The sequence below is a fragment of the Triticum aestivum genome, chromosome 5B (assembly GCF_018294505.1).
Source record: "Triticum aestivum cultivar Chinese Spring chromosome 5B, IWGSC CS RefSeq v2.1, whole genome shotgun sequence".
In the NCBI taxonomy this organism is placed as follows: domain Eukaryota; kingdom Viridiplantae; phylum Streptophyta; class Magnoliopsida; order Poales; family Poaceae; genus Triticum; species Triticum aestivum.
In genome coordinates, this window is record NC_057807.1 from 299,165,188 (window position 1) to 299,177,644 (window position 12,457).

The 12,457-nt window shown below is 44.4% G+C and overlaps 2 long non-coding RNA genes across 3 annotated transcripts; one reads left to right on the forward strand and one right to left on the reverse strand.

Annotated features, from left to right (window-relative positions):
- The first annotated feature begins 1,055 nt into the window (after window positions 1–1,055).
- Window positions 1,056–3,400, forward strand: LOC123116014 (uncharacterized). The gene is made up of 4 exons (XR_006456889.1): window positions 1,056–1,314; window positions 1,402–2,242; window positions 2,342–2,377; window positions 2,517–3,400. It is a non-coding gene; the product is annotated as an uncharacterized lncRNA (long non-coding RNA).
- Window positions 3,401–9,390: 5,990 nt separating this feature from the next.
- On the reverse strand, window positions 9,391–11,687 carry LOC123116015 (uncharacterized). 2 transcript variants are annotated; one of them, XR_006456891.1, is made up of 3 exons: window positions 11,569–11,671; window positions 10,354–11,504; window positions 9,391–9,617 (listed from the first exon to the last, which is right to left on the reverse strand). It is a non-coding gene; the product is annotated as an uncharacterized lncRNA (long non-coding RNA). The 2 variants fall into 2 exon arrangements; XR_006456890.1 differs by having other exon boundaries at window positions 10,354–11,687.
- Between the last annotated feature and the right edge of the window lie 770 nt (window positions 11,688–12,457).

Here is a 12,457-nt window from a genome sequence, read left to right on the forward strand (position 1 = left end):
AGGTGTTTGTTGGGTTGGCATAGATCAAGATTAGGATTTGTCACTCCATGTATCGAGAGGTATCTCTGGGCCCTCTCAGTAATAAACATCATAAGAAGCCTTGCAAGCAAAGTGACTAATGAGTTAGTTGCACGATGAAGTATTACAGAACGAGTAAAGAGACTTGCCGGTAACGAGATTGAACTAGGTACGAAGATACCGACGATCGAATCTCGGGCAAGTAACATACCGATCACAAAGGGAATAACGTATGTTGTCATAACGGTTCGACCGATAAAGTTCTTCGTAGAATATGTGGGAACCAATATGAGCATCCAGGTTTCGCTATTGGTTATTGACCGGAGAGGTGTCTCGGTCATGTATACATAGTCTCGAACCCGTAGGGTCCTCATGCTTAACGTTCGATGACGATTTTGTATTATATGAGTTATGTGATTTGGTGACCGAATGTTGTTCGAAGTCCCGGATGAGATCATGGACATGACGAGAAGTCTTGAAATGGTCGAGAGGTAAAGATTGATATATAGGACGATAGTATTCGGACACCAGAAGTGTTCCGGAGTGTATCAGGTACATATCGGGTCACCAGAAGGGGTTCCGGGCACCCCCGGCAAAGATATGGGTCTAATGGGACAAGAGGGGAAAATGCAGCAGCCAGCAGGGGTTGCCGAGCCCCTCATATGGGCCGCCTGAGGGGAAGGAAAGGGGGGAAGAGAGTAGGAAGGGGAGAGATTCAGCCTCCCCTTCCTTCCCTCCTTCCTCCTCCTTCCTTTCCCCTCCAGAAAACATGGTAAGGGGGGAGGGGGATTGGACAAGGCCCCCAAGTAGGATTCCCCCCTTGCCACCCCCTCTCCCTCCCATCTATATATATATATATATAGAGAGAGAGAGAGAGAGAGAAAGTCTATTAGTGACCCTGGGTGAAGAATAAGGTAATTTTACTTCGATGGTCCGAGCTATGGTCTAGTTTGACTGAACGTCAGCCAATGTAATTTTACTTCGATGGAGACATTAGCTGGTCGCCCACTCCCCCATATGTCAAAAGGAAAAAAAAAACTTGCCCACTCCTCCAGTCCGTTCCTATCTCCCTCCGGCCCCTCACATCTCGTCATTGCGGCGGCGGCGGCGGCAGCGACGACGCCGGAGGGACGACCCGGCGACGAGGACTACCTCTCTCGCGCGTGGAGTACTTCCCTTACCTCTCTCATGCAGTAGCGACTCGGAGGCGCCGTGCGCGGTGCAAGATCTGGGCGAGCTCGTCAGGACAATGACGTTCTCCGGCGTCCCTCTCCACCGTGGATGGTATTATCGTCAGTAAGACCCCCCCCCCCCCTCATCTCTTCCCCTATCCTCCTCCATGAACTTCTGAATTTCTGAGGTTAGGGTTATTGGTTTTTGGAGCGGTGCTGGGAAAGAGGAAGAAGACCAAGAAGGCAAGAAAGGAAAGGAAAACGAGAAGCTCGGGTGATGGAGGTAATGCTGGAGAAGGGTTCCTGGCGGTGGGATCAATTCTAGGAGGAGGGGAGATCATAGTGGAGGATATGAAGCCCGTGTGAATGACATAGAAGAAGAGGAGGAGCTCAAGGCTACGGAGAAAAAGGACAATAGTAGAGTATCAGACTTCATTCTAGCTGAGATCAACTTTTGTTTTCACGGGACATGTGAATCCTCTCTGATTTGGTTTTGTCTAAATTTCACAGTGTGAAACCTGGCCATGTGAATCCTGAAGTAAAAAAATGATGGTTCTGACTTGATTGAATGTTAGTAGTGATGTACATAAAGAATCAGCCTGTACCTAGCTGACCATGCTAATTCTCTGTAAATTTGTGTTAATCAAAATTTGCACATACATACAAGCAATATTTCTTCAATTAAAGAATATTCACCTTACGACAATTTTTGTTTTATGCTATTCTTAAGATAAAATTTGTATCGGTGATGCTAGCTTTATGTTTTGTGAATTTACCAGGCAAATCAATAATTGAAATTCTGCCAAGAAATCTAGGGGCAGAAGAAGATGTATACTTTAGGTGTACGTGAATCTTTAAGCCGTTCCTTTCTAGGACAATTTCTAAGACAATTTTCCTTTTACCCAGAGGTTTACAAGCTTTGGGTGCCTGCGGCCGGCTCGACGGGTGGCATCAGCAAGCGCCGGCCGGCCTCGGCACTGCTGCGGGTGGTTATATAGTCGGCGGAGCACACTAGTGGGCTTCAACGTCAGCGTACGGTGGCGAGCTAAATCGTGAGTCCTGCTAGGCTTTTTTTGATTCAGGTTTTGTTACTGTTTTCCATTCGGGGTTATATGGCGAGCAAACCTAACATTTGCAGTTGTTTGTTTCAGAAATTCATGTCCTGACATCAAATTTCGATACGTAAGGTAAATCCTGCCAACAAAGCTATGTTATGGGCTTACTAGTTCTCTTCATATCTCTATCTTCCTTTTGTGAAGTTGTGTAGCGATCTTCCTTTTACTATATGCAATTCGATTTTCTTAGGAATACTCTCCATTTTCTTAGGAACACGACGTCGTTGCGATGCCTCCAGATGCACCAGCAACAGAACATGAAGAATGTCAATGGCAAGGTGAGCGACATCTAGCAGATTGCGGACAGAGGCCACGGAAGGTGACCGGAACCCCAACATGGCCCTGAAATCAACCACCAATGGGCAGGCAGAGACGAGGTGTCTCGCTGACTGCAGCGAGGCATGGCGGAATGGGCTACTATTACACGCTCTAAAAGTGAGGTTTATAGCAATTAAAAAGGTGATTTTATTCCTGAATCGTGCTTAACATTTCTTTAGCAAACAAGCACTAGCAGCCCGTTTTCAGATGTGCTTCTTGTTGGTTCATGTAGACATGCCAATGAAGCCCTGATAAAGAGTAGAAAAAATACAGTTTATTTGTTTAATTGTTCTCTTGTGTAGACCAAAATTAGCGAGTAAAGGTAATTTGAGTTTGCTTCCAAATTCTTTCTGCGAGTTTATCCCAGGAATAATGTTTTGTTCCTATTTGAGTTGCAACATGTGACTTCTGGAGGCTACTCTTCCATTTGATGTTGCTGTTCAACAGCTCTCAAAGGCACAGAGCAAATCAGTCGGGCTTCTCGAAGAAAACATATTTTTGATAAATGATGTGCCATGCATCCTTCCGCACACCTAATCGCCTGCTTAGAACAAATAAAATTAGTTGCATTTGCCTGTATTGGTGGAGTGTGTATAGATGGCAGAATAGCTCCAGCCTTGCTTTCTACTAACCAGTTTCATTTTCTTTCAGAATCAAGTTCCTGCTTTTTTCTCCCTGATGTGAGTGTATTGGAGTATAGGGTTCTCCCTGGAGGGTCTTGTAATCAGTGAGCTATCTGAGGCAATGTATAGAGTTCCAGTTCTGTTTTTCTTGAGAGCCGACCCTGTAAGCTCTGTTTTCTTAGAGTTGATATGTAAATTCTTCAATGTTTAAATAAAGTTCAGCCTCAGGCCCTTAAAGATAACACTACTCCCCAAATTAAAAGGTGATGTTGTGTTTATATGATAACAATAAGGTTCTCTTAGGAATGTCATTCAAATAAAAATATTCCAAAAAGATTACAACTGAGATTACCATCACACCAAATCTAGATGAAACTATAGAGCGAAAAGGAGAAAAGAAAAAATTGAATGCATCACTATCTCGTTGTTTCTCTAGGAGCAGAAAAGATCTTTTTAAAGGAACTGAGTATCATGTGATGCAGCTCGTGCACATAGAGGTAGTATCATGTGATGCAGCTCGTGCACATAGAGGTAGTTTGATGCGGAGGTAAAGTTACCGTGTGAGCTTATTATCTCTTACGGCAGTGGTTCGGGTGTGCAGACTTAGTAAGCGCCATAACTTACTTAGCATGCGTGAGGGAAATTTACGTCAGGCAGCGCCATAACAGTTTCTCACAGGACGTAACTTAGTGCCATGCATAATGTAAGATTACCTCTCTCCCTTTTATACGGCTGATGAATGGTTTCCTTCCTCCCCATAGTAATCTTACCTCACCTGTTTTTATTTCTTACATTTCAAAACTCTGGACGTGGGATAGGCTGGGGTGAGGAATAAGAATTCCTCACCCAGGGCGACGAATAGCGCGACCCTATATATGTATATATATATATATATATATATATATATATATATATATATATATATATATATATATATATATATAAGGGAAATGTGCCTAGAACACACCAACAATTGTTAGCCGTGTGCGGCACCCCCCTCCACAGTTCGCCTCCGGTCATATCTTTGTAGTGTTTAGGCGAAGTCCTGCGCGGATCACTTCACCATCACCGTCACCACGCCGTTGTGCTGACGGAACTCTCCCTCGACACTTTGCTGGATAAAGAGTTCGAGAGACGTCATCGAGCTGAACGTGTGCAGAACTTGGAGGTATCGTACGTTCGGTGCTTGATCGAGCTGAACAAAGGGCATTTGATTAGACGAAGGAAAGCAGCTGTTTAAATCAGCTAATGTATATTTTGTAGCACATAATTCAACATTATGCAAATGCACTATAGACACTGAAAGAAGAAAACACATAGCCACATTGTTATATATAGTTGTGCTAGGGAATTTTAAAAACATAATGAAATGTAAATAGGAAAAACACCAAGATTGGTTTCTCTACAAAGATAAACTACATTCAAAGGAAGGGTAACAGATGAAGAAAAACTCCTGACATACAAAGGTAAGCTCAGCACACATAATAAAATGAGTGGAACTTCAGTACAACCTCTAATTAAATTGTCATGTTCACAATATTAAAAGTAAGCTCAGCATAAGCATAAAAGTTTTGTTTGGCACCACCACATCAGAAGACACTTTTCTTCTTCACTATCATCAGAACACGCCGAATTGGACTTGCTAACACAAACACAGGATCAGCTCACAAACTTAAACTGTTAGATAGGAGGATAAACAATCATGTACTTATTTCCTAGAAGCACGAAGTTGAGCTTGTTGCTAGTAAAATGTGGGGCATAAATCAGCAGGCAATGTGGAGGAGAGTTTTCCCCTGCTTCAATCCAAGATATGAGGGGAGGAGAGAGCGAGCAGTTGGACGTAACCTGTTATAGTTTTCATTCGAGGACCTCAAGGGTGATAGGCCGGGGTATCAAAGAGGATAACTATAACTTGAGGATTACATGTATTCATAGAGGGTTCATGCATTCTTCTGGTTGGCCCGAAAGGTCACCTTAATAACCCTTAGTTTCTGGTGAGGACCTTGAAGCAAGGGGGTTGGAATGTAGATGAGGGGTAGGTTCTTACAAATAAGAACATCTCCCTACATAAGGAATACATGCCTAAAAAAATTCAAAAGCATGAGCCAGTGAGTTCATATATCCTTGTCAATTGCTTTGCTACATAATTGGCGTCAGCAATGAAACATCCTAATAACCAACACCATGCATACACTTAATGCTACCGTCTGCACTCTGTTGTTGCCGTGCCCGAACCCTAGCTAGCCCTAGCTCTCCTCTCTCTCGCTCTCTGGCCCGAACCAAGAAAAAGGAGAGGAAGAAGGAGACAGTGGACACGGGAGGTTTTTCCGGCACATGAACGCCCGCCGCACGCACGACCAATTTCTTCCTCGAGCTTGAACTCGATCACCTCAACGAGCTACACAGCGGAGAGAGGGTTTTATACCTGCGAGCACTGACATGCCAGGCCTCGCCCACACGCACTCACTCCCCCCACTCGCCATGCCCCGCGCGCTCCGACTCGCGCCCGCGCATCGTGCACGCACACGATCACCGTGGCCTCTTCGCGCGCCCGACGTGGTCCTCTCCCCTGGACCCTCGCTAACTAACCCGCGTGGCCCAGCGCACACATGCTCTAGCTCTCTCTCTCTCTCACACACACACAAACCTACGTTCGGTCAGTCACGCACGCACCCGAGCACTGCAACGGGTCGAGCCCGACACGACCACCGCGCCCACACACGCGCACACCGCGTCCTGGGCTCACCGTGGCTTTATTGCCCTACATTACCCCCCTAAGCCACGACCTAGAGGAGGCCGCCGTCCTCGACGCCGGCGTCTGACGGCTTCGCGCGCTCCGCGGCTTGCTCCCTCCGCAACTGGGGGCAGTTGTGCTTGATGTGGTCGCACTCGCCACACTTATAGCAGCGCCCGCGTCGGTTGCCGTCGTTGCCCTACGTCACGCTCCGCCTGTCGTCGTCGTCGCGAGCTCCACCATGCTGCCGCTCCCGCCCCCGCCACTTCGCCATGGTCAGCTACAGCTGGTCGCCCCCACACCCGCCGCCATCTTGTCCACGGCGCCAAACCCTCTCGTCGAACGCGTGCAGCCGCCCGAGCGCCACGTCGAACATCATCTCGTCGAGGTTGCAGAACTTCTCGATGCCGGCGACGACAGGGAACAACCGATCGGGGAAGGTGTCCAACATCTTTTTCACCAGTGCCGTGTCGCCCGACATCTCCCCGAGGTTCGCAAACTACGCCGTCATCCCCGCCAGCCTCCCGGCGTATGCATCTAGCGCCTCGCCGTCTGCCATCTTCAGGCGATCGAGCTCCCCGTGCAGCGTCGCCTGCCTCGCGGCGCGCACCCGATCGGCGCCGACGAACCTCACCTTCAGGGAGTCCCATATCTCCCTGGCGGTGAGCTTTGTCGCCACCTGCAGCAGCACGTCCTCCGGCAGCCCGCCAAGGATCATCGCGCGCCGTCTTGCACTTTTTCCCGTTCACCGCCGCGTCGCCCGGCGCCACCGCCTCCCACAGAGTGTGGGCATCAAGGATCGCCTGCGCCTTGATCGCGCACACCGTGTAGTTGTCCGACGTGAGCATCGGCATCGACATCGACACTGATCCGCCCGCGCCTCCACCATGTGGCCCGATCGCCATTGCCGCCGGCGAGCTCCTTCACCAAGCTCTGATGCCAATTGCTGTTGCCGTGCCCGAACCCTAGCTAGCCCTAGCTCTCCTCTCTCTCGCTCTCTGGCCCAAACCAAGAAGAAGAAGGAGGGGAAGAAGGAGACAGTGGACACGGGAGGTTTTTCCGGCGCACGAACGCCCGCCGCACGCACGGCCAATTTCTTCCTCGAGCTTGAACTCGATCACCTCAACGAGCTACACAGCGGAGAGAGGGTTTTATACCCGCAAGCACTGACATGCCATGCCTTGCCCACATGCACTCGCTCCCCCACTCGCCACACCCCGCACGCTCCGGCTCGCGCCCGCGCATCACGCACGCACACTATCGCCATGGCCTCTTCGCACGCCCGATGCGGTCCTCTCCCGTGGACCTCGCTAACTAACCCGCGTGGCCCTGCACACACATGCGCTAGCTCACGCGCGCGCGCGCGCACACACACACACACACACACACACACACACACACCTATGTTCGGGCATGCATGCACGAACCCGAGCACTGCCACGGGCCGAGCCCGGCACGACCACCGTGCCCACACACGCGCACGCCGCGTCCTGGGCTCGCCGTGGCTTTATTGCCCTGCACACTCTTGGAAATATTTGTATGTGGCAACTGCTGGGTATTTTTCTGCATATTTTAATATGTTTCTACATAAGCCACTCCATTCACCGTACTGTCATTCCTATCAATAATTTATGCAAGCAAATATTTTTTAATGCGTGGTTGAATTGACAATTATACTGTTACAACTTATAAATATTCTTTGTCTTTACTTATGTCGAATCAATAAATTTAGGTTTGTACGTCTTGTCAAAGACTATATGATTCTTGATACTAGTGGCATGTCAAGATTATTTCATGGCGCCGTTGCAGGGAACAAGCAATAGCAATATTTATATCTCTACTTGGCATTTATCTAGTCATTGCAATTATTATTTATCATGGGGAAAACACAAGACCCCAAGCTAGCAAATGTTTCATTCACTACAAGAAGATGTGCTACTCTAAGTACTAAAGTTGCTTATGATTCACCTACTGTTTTTGAGGCAGCTTGTGACTCCACCGCCACCTGCACGCACAAGTGAACAACGCTTTGTTATGTCACAACTTATTAATGATACTTCCGATGATATTAATGATACCGTTGCTACTATCATTGATTCTTCTCCATTAGAGGAATTGCTTGATAGTTATCTTGGTATATTAAAAGAAAAGGAACACTCTATGATACACCATCTACTCGATTGGTGACTAAAGCCACCTAGTCCAATTATGCACACCAAGTTTGAAGTAAATTTGGATAGTGTTGTTAAAGAGTGTGATACTGATAATGATCTTGATGCTTCAAATAGGCTTTTTTTGAAAAAAATGCTTTAGGAGACATGCATGTTTTTGCGACAAGAGGAATTGTCTGCTTCCCCTATTTATGTTACAGATGATGCTTATGATTTTCCTATAGATACCAAAGTTATTAAAATGAAGAATCTCTTAGCTTTCAAGGAAACAAAAACAAAAATGTTTTTGATCATATCCATAAGTCATTTACACTTCATGCTTTAGTTGGTCCCTTTTTATTTGGAGATGACACTAGATCTTGGATCAATAAATTACCACCTATAATTACGCCAACTATCAAGATTAAATCAATGCTTTTATTGATAAAACACATGCCAGTGCATAAATTGTATGTTGTAGTCGAGGACATTCATAGCTTGGGGGTATGCTTTGTGAGCTACTAGAGTATAATCAACTTTGTGGTATTAAAGATCATGCCTTGTTTGATATATTCTATAATGCTCTAACCCCTGAATCTTTGACAACAATAGATAGCTAGCTATGCATGAAATGTTTTCAAGGACATGACATGTAATGAAGGTAGGGAACTTTATGATGAAATTGCTAAAATTTATGATGACGAGATCCAAATGACCTATTTTCAGACCCTATAACAAATAGAAATATGTATATATATATATATACTCTAAGTGATGAAGATATGTGGGAAGCCGAGAAATTTGTTCAGAAAAAAAAACGTATTCTGGCTGATGAATTAGAGAAACTACGCATCTTGGGTAACACTTTCCACCTCAACTTTTAGGTCTTGTTATTGCACTACAACAGGAACCCCCCTTCAGCAACGCATCGATGCGTTGTCATATGTCCATGTATGTGTTGCTATGGTCTACACCAACGGATTAGTATGCGTTGCCGTTGATGGCGTTGCAAGGGTCTACAACAACGTATATACATGCCTTGGTAAACAACGTGAAGAAGCGTTGTAAGATAGCAACGTATAGAGTTAGAGCTTAACAACATTTCATATGCGTTGGTGGCTGCCCTCCACAAGCAAAAGGATTTTCAAATGAACATGGGAGATCATTGCAAGGAATAGAAGCTTTGTTAGACAACATGAACAAATAATTATAGTTTATATATTGTCATTTACGAGTTAGCGAATAGGAGTCAACATATAATAAACAGAAAGTATCATGTATTATATCGATTGTGTTGCATTACAAAGAACACATTCCAAAGATTACAAGATGTGAAACAATCTAGTAGTAGCCCAATTGTCCACCCTGCAATCAACTACAATGGTTGAAACATTGACCCCGGATATGACATTCTAATTATGAAATAGTGGCCACATTCTCAACGTTGCAATCAACATCCAACCCAGGCACCATGATTTCTTGGCAATCTACAACAACAAATAAATGAGATGAGTAGCGTATGGCAGAAAAAAATCTGGTTAAAGCAGTAAAAATTCAAGGAAGGGAAACTATGGTAGCTTTGTACAAAGATTATATATCCAGTGTTTGTAAACTGCAGATTCAGCATATGGTTGGTAATTTGGAAGACCAAATATATTTATACTGACGTCCAAGTTGATTGGTTGACAAATTGTAACCTTCATTAGCTAATAACACCCTTGGTGAACACAGGAAACTCAATTAAGTTCCGCTTACAAAATAGACTGTAGATTGGCTGCCAGTCGTCAATAAATCATTATTCATACGCTGGTATCTAGCCCAAATTGTCTATCTCATTTTTGTAAAAAACTGTATACTGAATATGAACTCTGAATTAATCTGAAATATTGAGAAAGTGATGTTAGTATGCTGAGAATATATTAAATAAATAAATAAATATTTTCAAGGGACATGATTTAGTATTTCTCGTAAGTGATTACTATACTAATAGGCAGACTACTTTTTCAGCAACGTACAGATAGTGTTGTTTGAACCAAAAAAATTGATGTAAAAAAGAATACTATGTCAGTTTAAAGTACATTGCTAAATGAGATGGGCAATGCAAAAAACAAAACATCCTTGGGTTATGTCATTTTTATTTTCCTAGTACTGTACATGCATCTAACTTTTCCTCCTTGGCCAAACAGTTACTCGTGCAAAAGCAATAGCTGTAACTATACCCACTTGATCCATCTGACTTGTCAGTACTGCATCTTGCATTATATTCACCGCATTAGTGCGGCCGAGTCGCTGCGCTGCTGTCCATAAAGGAGACGCACCTAACCTCGCATGTACAACCCATCAAGGAGCCATCATTCCTGCCCTGCACGTTGACAACTAAACCAAATTTTAAACCCAAAAGTGAGCATAGTGGAAGCCTGGAACGGCAACCAGATGGATAATATTGGTGTAACTGACGATGCGGACACCAAAATAGATAAGAAGTGGGGCGGCACAAGAAACATACAGAACCTACAGGAACAAGTTAAGATGTGCAGCTTGTCTGACTCATTTCTTTAGTGCAAAGTGTGTCAAACAAATTAATAAGATTCATAACACGGATAAGGGATCTATTTTCTCCTCAAAGTAATCAAAATGTCATTAATCGTTAATAGTGTCAAACTAGGATAAATTTGAGATAATATGGCAGCTAATTGAATGAGTCTGTGATAATCAACTTCAATTGAAAATATTAGTAATTAAGTATTCATCTACATATATAGCAGCAAGAAAATCAAAGAAATATAATGCATCACAAAAATAGTTTGTCAGAAAAGGGGGAAGCAAATATTCTTCCTATGAATTAACACAGATAGCACGGTTCCATATATCTACATCAGTCAGCTAAGTAGCAATAACCTGCACATGGAGAACTAGATACAGTACGAGACATGCCTAAAATTGAACGTCTAGAAAGGAGAAGCGGGTGCTTGGGCCTGCCCTATTCTACAGCGAAGATGTTGAATTATTAAAATGACTAAGAACTCAAGCATCCAGCAGAGAAACATGGATGCGCCGTCACCGATGCTGGTGGATCAGATCGATGGAGGGCAGGACTTGCGGCTGAGAAAGATTGCAGTAAGTACGGTGATGATGATGCGGTGGCGGAGGGTGAGGGAGACCTCGAAGGCTCTGTCTAAACTGGGCGGCGATGGCGTCATCCAGATCTAGCTAGCTCACCATCTTGAGGGCGACGTTGAGGACGGCGTACCAGACGCGAACCTGGCCCGGATCTCAAACTTGGATAGGTCGGCGTTCCATATGTCCTCGTCGTTGCCCCAAACCGTGGCCCCCGGTGGCACCACCAGGTACTTGGAAATCAAATCCAATATTTCCTGCGAGAAAGATTTGGGTGAGGGGTTACTGATCCTTTCTCAACCCTGCATTTCAGTACCTTACTCTGGGATAAGCATGCTGGGAGACTCGATCTGCGTTTCATCGGAGAACCAGAGTGGAGTGAAGATCATTGTGGAGACGGAGAGGAAAATTAGGAGCAGGTGGGTACTGGACGGGGGTTACCTTTTTTTTAAGTGGAAGGAAGGGGAGGAGGTTAGCTATTCGTGGGGGGTGGGAGGTGGGAGAGGAGGCCACGGCCCAACGCATCATGTCTCTCCGTTGCTAATTATGTGTTGGTGTATGTATGTTCTTGTTGTAGTGTTGAAGTTAATTCTGTTTATGAATTTGATTAAGGTGATCTCCCGTATGATAAGCTTCCTATCCATGAGAAAATAAATAACCTTATTGTTGAACAATATTATTTCAACGTGGAAATTAAAAGAAATCCTTCTGTCAACTCTAGTAGGATCCACAAAAATATCTAAAAATTAGAGAGGGGGTATGAATGATATTAAAGGAATTGTTAAACATTGTCATATGATTCAAACTTAGCTCATACAAAGCATGTCAAGTCAAGAAAGAACTATACATGATATGCCATATTCTAGCAATAAAATTTGTGGTGTAGACAGCGGTTGAGCCTCCAACCAAGATCATTTGTATCCCGAAGGCCATGCTAATAGGATTATTCAAGATTAACCAAAGGTCAATTGGACAACCCCTCGTACTTATATGAATAAAAAGAAAACATAAACATAAAAGTGATGAATCTTCTAAAATAACTTATGAAAACTCTATTTTTGATAAAGATGATAGAAGTACACTCTCATGAAACTAAGATAAACATGACATTTCTATTTTTGATACTAAAATCTTCTCATGAATCATTTTTTGTAAATCCCTATGACTAAATATATGAAAATCCAATATTATTCCAACTATATGAAATACA